Source organism: Tupaia chinensis, unplaced genomic scaffold (assembly GCF_000334495.1).
Source record: "Tupaia chinensis unplaced genomic scaffold, TupChi_1.0 Scaffold000315_1, whole genome shotgun sequence".
NCBI classification, from domain to species: Eukaryota; Metazoa; Chordata; class Mammalia; order Scandentia; family Tupaiidae; genus Tupaia; species Tupaia belangeri.
This window is the reverse complement of record NW_006159808.1, coordinates 791,005-798,282: the sequence shown is the minus strand read 5'-3', so window position 1 is coordinate 798,282 and position 7,278 is coordinate 791,005. Positions and strand designations below refer to the sequence as shown.

At 41.3% G+C, this 7,278-nt stretch overlaps 1 protein-coding gene across 1 annotated transcript in view; it reads right to left on the bottom strand.

Annotated features, from left to right (window-relative positions):
* Positions 1-7,202, bottom strand: part of NFKB1 (nuclear factor kappa B subunit 1) — a 124,575-nt gene extending 117,373 nt beyond the window's left edge. Inside the window, exon 1 of the mRNA XM_027772931.1 lies at positions 6,972-7,202. The gene's annotated coding sequence lies outside the window, so the exon portion shown is untranslated. The remainder of the gene's footprint in view (positions 1-6,971) is intronic.
* Positions 7,203-7,278: the final 76 nt, after the last annotated feature.

The following is a 7,278-nucleotide window of genomic DNA, read 5'->3' as shown; positions in this document are numbered from 1 at the left end:
TTCAGCAGCCAGGGTGGTGGTGCGGGGACAATGATAAATCGAGCACTGGCACACTGACGGGGACATCTATGTGAAGATACGTGAGTGCTTCAGCAACTACATGAGTGGTTTCTGTGACCTGTCCGGAATGGCTGGACCCCTTCAGTTTAACAGATATCTAATCAATACCGCACAATTTCCCTGGAAGTCATCGACACAGGGTTGGACTGCCTCTCTGCAGGACGTGTACTGGCCTCTGTCTGCCGAGCACCGCAGGCTTCCTGAGAGAATCGGGATGCTCCCCTCACCCGTCATGAAAAGGGCTGGGCCCGCAGCACGTGTGACTGAGAACGCGGTATTTTAAGTAGTCCGGAAATATTTGAAAGGTTTTAAGGTATGCGTGTTAAATGTCTGAAATGGGAAATTGGGCAAATACATAGAAAACATAAAGGCAGGTCAAATGAATGCTGATTGACGGGAGGGCAAGAAAATGCATTTCTCTGTTGCCATGCTTTTAGTGTTAATTTCCCAGCTGTGCTGATGTACTGATGTGTGCTTAATCACAAATGACTTCTAATGCATTTTCAGAACGTGGGAAAATGTCCATTGCTTTCAGTTTATTAAGAATATAATTGGGGGGAGCCAGCAGATGGTGTAATGGCTACATCGCTGGACTCCCATATAGTTGATAGTGATTTGAGTTCCAGACCTGGTGGCTTAAACTCATGCCGGGTGCGTGTGCGTGCGTGCCCAAGATCCCGAGAGGAGAATGGAGGAGAAGGGATTGTGGTGTGGCCATCCCCCCTGGGGGGGCGTGGTTTCTAATTTTCTGTCTCTCTGTCTCTCTCTGTCTTTCTGGTGAGCACACATGTCCTACAGCAAAAACTTCTCCAAAAAAACAGAAACAAGGAAAAAAAAAAACCCACAGATAATCCAGGTGGCATCATAGGGCAGTGGGTAAGCACTGTGCATAGAAAACAGGATCTCACATGGCTTACTGTGGTTCAAATCCTGGTCCCAGCAGCTGGAAAAACATGCCAGCTTGTGTGAGTATCCAAAATCCTGGTGGGAAGGAGAAATGCAGGGGAGGTTGCAGTGTAACAATGCCCTGTTAGAAGATGTTTTCTCCCTCTCTCCAGTCCTCCCCCCTACTCCAGCAAGTGCACCTGCTTTCTGGCTTTTTTTTTTTTTTTTTAAAGATAGAGCCAGCCAGGAGGAGTGGTAGATAACGTGGCTAGATTCCACAAAGCTGACTCTGTGGTTCAAGTCCTCAATCCAGAGGCTTGCAAAACATACCGGGCACATGTATGTGCATGCCCAAAATTCTGAGAGAAGGGACTGCGGTATGGCCATTGCCCTGGGGGTGTTTTCTCACTCTCTGTCTCTTTCTAGCCCAGCAAGTGCATGTGCCTTAGAGCAAACTAAAAGAAAAACCTGCAAAAAAGTTCCGTTTATGGGCAACCACTCCTACTCCTTTCATTACGATCTCTCCCCTTCTCAACCATGAGATACAGAATTTATCCTTTTCTCTGACATTCTGATGAACTTTATAGAATTTTTGCTTTATTTTAATAAATGAACATGTTCAAGTCTTAACTTTATAAAGGACTCTCTCCGCCAAACCTTTTTACAACCCCACAAATACCAATCAATGGTTAAACTCTACAAAATAAACCTATACTTAAGAAATGGTAGACAAAGAAGTTCTTCAAATATCAACAAAACACGAGTCATGTTGAAACATCCCAAAATAGTCATTTTCTCATTCCTAAAATTCCTATCTTAAAGGTGAATTTTCTAAGACAATTTCGTAATTTATTTTCACTCTTTAAATGTATTGCAGGCTTGGGCACAGAACCAATCAACAGGTATGTTGATTAGGGAGTCTGCCATGGCTTTTAATTTTTCTTCTTGTATGCCTGATGCCCATGAGACTTTGGTACCTGGGATAAATGAAGCAGGGGTGCCTGACCCTGAACCATGGCAGTGTGTTTAGCTGCAATCGCATGATAAATAAGAAATGATGACAATAATAATTTTTTGCAATAACTGCTACTTTGACAAATGAAATTTATTAACTGTCTAAATATTTTTATTATGTTAATTCAACTCTTTCTGTAGAGATATACTTAACTTCAGACAGGTCTTACCCTTTCTTTAGTTCAAGTTAGCAAAAAAAAAAAAAATCTGTCCTGGAAACACTGGTGACCCTCATCCATCAGAAAGGTTGGAACAAAATTATAGCTTTGTTTGGCTTATGCAGAGCGAAGTACTAGTGGCATTCAATAAAACAGGCCTGTCTTCTCACAAAGACCTCCTAGGACTCCTTGGGGACACAATGATACAAAGATGGGACATTTTACTCTTTTGTAGTCTGGAAGACATATGTAATGTCACGAATTGTGTCTACAAAGAATACATGGTCAGAGGTTAATTTTCTGAAAATGCTACAACTGAGGGCATACAATTATGCCCTGAGACCCCAGGTTTTACAGAGTTGCAAAGTCATTATTGCAAAGTCATTAAACAATGAAAGGGTACTAAACTCTGGTAACTGCCCCCATGCTCCCGAGGCTCCTGTCTAGTAACTTTTAATAGTCCCAGTTTATGGGTGGCAAGCATTTCATTCTGGAGGTCATAACTTACTTTGTTTTCACATTTTGGTTGATTAATTTAGATAGACACTAACAATCCTTAGATTACAAAGTAGTCCTTGTGGCATTGTTTCCTCTTTTTGGAGATAACTAGTCTTGAGATTACAGTTTCAAAGGAATATAAATACTATAAACCAAAAAGTTACCTTTTCCCCTGGTAGGAGCACCTTTTATCATGGCAATTACTTTGTTATCTCATTTAACAATTGCCTCTAATCCCCTTGCAAAGGATGGGCACTATTTCCCCCAGCTCATAAACACCTCTTTTCAGAATAAAATGCTTCCCTCTGGAAGGCAAAAGATACTTTTTAGTAAATTACTTGTTAGCTAACAATAGCTAGGAACAATCCAAGAAGCTCAAATTACTTTTTGGCCTCTTTCTTTCCAGAAGGCAGGGCAAAAAGCATTTTTTGCTACCAATATGAAAAGGCTGCCCTGGGCCAGCAAGTGGCAGGGATCCCACATGGCCAACTGTGAAGTTCTAGCCCTGGACTCAGTGGCTTGAAAACACGCTGGCGCTGGGAGCAGCAGATGGTGTAATGGTTACGTCAACGAACTCCCATGTAGTTGACTGTGGTTCGAGTCCTGAACCCAGCAGCTTAAACTCATACCAAGTGTGTGTGTGTACATGCCCAAGATCCTGAGACTTAAGAAAAAGGGACTGTGGCGTGGGCATCCCGGGGAGGGGGGATGATCTCTTGCTTTCTGTCTCTGTCTCTCTCTGTCTTTCCAGTGAGTACACATGTCATATAGCAAAAACCTCTCTTAAACAAAACAAAACAAAGCAAAGCACGTTGGCGTGTGCATCCATGCTCAAAATCCTAAGAGGAGGAAGGGATCGACACGGCCGTCCTAGGGAGTGGGGGGGATTTCTCATGTTCCCTCTCTCTGTCTCCCCTGCAAGCACACATGCCCTACTGTAAAATTTTTAAAAAGAAAGAAAAAATACAAAAAACTGGTGCCTGCTAAAATAAATACCTAGTACCATTCATTCATCCAACACATAGTTACTGACTGCTTTACTATGAACCAGTAGGCATAATTCTAAGCCACAGAGATTTCTTACTTTGTCAGCATAGATTAGATAGTATTTCTTTTTAGTTGAAACAATAGGATTTTATTCTTTTAAGTAGCTTTTCCTTTCTTGTCTCATTTTTTAATACTTTAGGCTGTTTTTAAAATAAACCACATAGAATATTTACATCATTCATTAAAGCTCAGTTGAAATTATTTTCACAGTTTGAAGAAATAAGATTATAGATAGTTTAAAACTATTTAAATCTGTTAAAAGTATGGGTTAGAATAAAAGCTGGTTATAACATTATTGGTCTAATTAAGAAAGATAAATGAAAAGTAATAAGCTAATTTGTAATGGTAAGTTATGACACACAGCATTATTAATTTTAAAACAGGCAGCACATTAAAAGAGATGAAACTTGTATTATTTATCATCAAATCTGTTAGTTACTATAGAAAATATAAGGAGAGAATAATAATGGATTTCTTTTTAGAATACTAACATATATTTTCATCCATAATCTATGTTCTTAAAGTTTCTATATAATCTTTAATAAATCATGCCTATTATTTATTTTGTACAAAATGGATAGGGCTTAAAGTATTCATAGTGAAAGCAACGCAATTTTATTTTACAGCTTATTTTCTAGACTGTTGGTTGACCTCCAGGCCAGATCTACCAACCTCATCTGAAAATCTGAAGGATAACCTATTAGCCTGCACCTAGGAATACCATCTAAAACAGCAGAAACAAAAGATACAATGCACTTTCATCATATGAAAAGAATATTACTCTTTCTCTTTTCATGGAACAGCAAGGTAGCGGACACTCATTAATGAAGTGTTACAAAGATAAGAGGCGTGGTTATCCCACTCTTACCAAATTATGTGGTTTTAACTATTAATCTTTTATGATTTTTTTTTTAAAAGCTGACAGGGAGCCACTGACTTGCAAGACTATCCCACAAGGTTCAAGCCTTACCCAAAATTGAATGCCCTAATTCTTTTGAAACCCACCAGGTTTCCTAAGCAGTCCAATCAAGGGGATATGTATGCTTCGGAGACTCACCTACTCGTTCCTAAGCACATGAATTAAGAGCGTGAGAACTGAGTTCAGTACTTATGGGAGGTGCAAGAGCATACATAAGAATGAATGCACAGAAAGCAGCTTCGTGGTTTACTGGTCACTAAGCAGCAGCTGTTAGTGAACTCTGGTCAGACATTAAGGTAAATATCGGAGCAGACAGTCAGCGTCCTCCATGCCTCCTGTTCCATTCTTCCTTCTCCTTTCTAGCATAGTAATTCCACTACCATATTATACGACTCTCACTAGCCTCAAAAGACCAATAGGCCAACCCGACAGCCTTCCTGCTAATAGTAAGACACATTCATGAGACACGTTGTATAGCCATTGTTCGGATGGTATCCATCCACGCTGCTGTGGTTCCGGTTCAGGCTGCAGACTAGCCGGGCTGAATCTGAGTGGTATTTCTCTACGGGTTAAACAACTGCATGTCAAGGTACACTTCCTAGTGCAGTCACCTCCATGCTTAGAGTACGTCTAGTAATAAGCTCTGTAGGTGAAAAGATCCTGTGAGTACTTTATCAAAAATCCACATGGAAACAGAGGGAATTATTTTAAATTTTTGTTTTATAAGGTTGCCTACTTTAAAAAAAAAAAAAAAACTTCTCTCAAGTTCTAATTAATTGAAGGTTATGAAATAACCACTTCCCCATAGAAGGTAGCACTTTCACCTTTTCCGAACAGGGGAATACCTTTTGTAAATTAGGTTAAAAAAATAAGGCCTTGCTGGTTGATGGTCCAAGATTACTGTCTTATCTATACCCATCTCCCTAGACAAGGGGCACTGCCTCAAAGTCAAGGCAGTCACTTCAGCAAAGACACAGACGTCTGAAGCACCAGCAGTGCCAGCAACCTGCATGCATATTAGTTTCTCAAAATAGCATCCATTGGTTTCACCGCCACGATAACAGAAATGTAAGGGATATGATCACCGAATCTAAAATTCTGACTATTTCAGACTGCGCTTGGACCAACTGCCACTCAGTGACCCCCGAAGGTCCCAGTGAAGAAGTGGAAAGGAACTGCGAAGATGCAAGCACTGCTTGTCAAGGGGACGGCTGTTTTCACGGGTACACTCCACTATTAACTGACCAGGTTTGAAAAACAGGGGCATTGACTCAGCCTGAGTGCCCACTGCAGAACACACAGTGAAACCCAAGCTTCCAAAGAGAACAGATTTTCAAATCACAACCTATTCCTAGTAAAATTATACTCCTTTTCTTTAAAAAGTTTTGCAATCTGTTTAGAAGTGGTTATTTTCACAGTAAGCAGTATTTCAGTTCCAGCGTCAAAGGTGTCTGGAGGGTCTTCCTGTGTGTTCTAAGTATGCCCAGGAGCTGCAGTCTGGGTATTTTATTAAATCGAGCCAGGGAGGGCGTTAGGCGTTGCAAGTATATTAACACAGATGAATGCTTTCATGTCTGCACTCCATAGATTCACATATATAAAACCTATTTAATGACGTGATGAATGTAAACTACTACAAGAAGCGAATCTTTTTATTTCCTGTCTTCCCAAGTTTACAAGCTAAAAACACTACTTTGCTTTAAATTATTTACATAATTTTTTTAGCGCATCAAACAGTAAAAAGATGTGTCTCTAGAAAGCACAATATTAAAATCAAGAACATGACATCCTTCAGCTAAAGGCTTCAGTTTTAATCAAGTTTCCCTTTTCAAGTTCTAACAAACACTACTGCAGTTTAAACTACTCAAGAATATTCAGTTGGAGAATTCTGCTAGAAAAATAATTTCTGAACCTCTGGGGCTCAAGCGTTGGTATGTATAAAGGCCGTCAGTTTGTAGCACATTTCGATGCCGAGTTATGTGTTGTAGTAACATCAAAACCATTGTCTCAGGTTATGAGTTAGTGAAAAAACATCTTGGCGTTAAACAGAGTCACTGAAAAAAATCTTGACGTTAAACAGAGTCACTTAATAAGTTGCAATGCTGAAAACCTCTATCGAACAAAATTCGTGAAAATGTCTTAAATCTTGATCACCGAACCCTGTATCATTGAGCCCTGTTCGAGTTTCCGGACAGACCTATATAAATCAGGGCAAACGGCTCCATCATGGTCTATTTTTAAAGACCACAAGAAAACTTATATACCGATAGGCTTTGTTTACCTTATTAGTTTTGTCTTAGAGGTCACGCACTAGGCATGGTGTCGTGGTCCAAGAGTTTGACACAATCGTTCCTATAAGGTGCTCTAAGTGGGTAATTTCTCCCTCTCACCTGCCAGGCCCTGCAGGGTGCGTCTCGGGCCTGTGTCTTTTGAAAAGGGCTGTTCAGGTCCACAGCAGGTGAACGCGGCGCGTCCGGGTGCGGTGTGCGCGCGCACTCGCGGGTGTGCAAGCAGCGGGGGCTTCTCTTAGAAGGAGAGGACGGACCGGCTGTCCCCGTCGCTTCGGGGGACCTGGGGAGGCTTCCCCGGGCAGGGCTGACACTTCTGCTTTCACTTCGCGGCCGCCCCGTGAAATCTGTTCCTGCACTGCCCACCCCGCCCGCGCCGGCCCGCAGCTCACCTCGGCGCCCCCGCGGC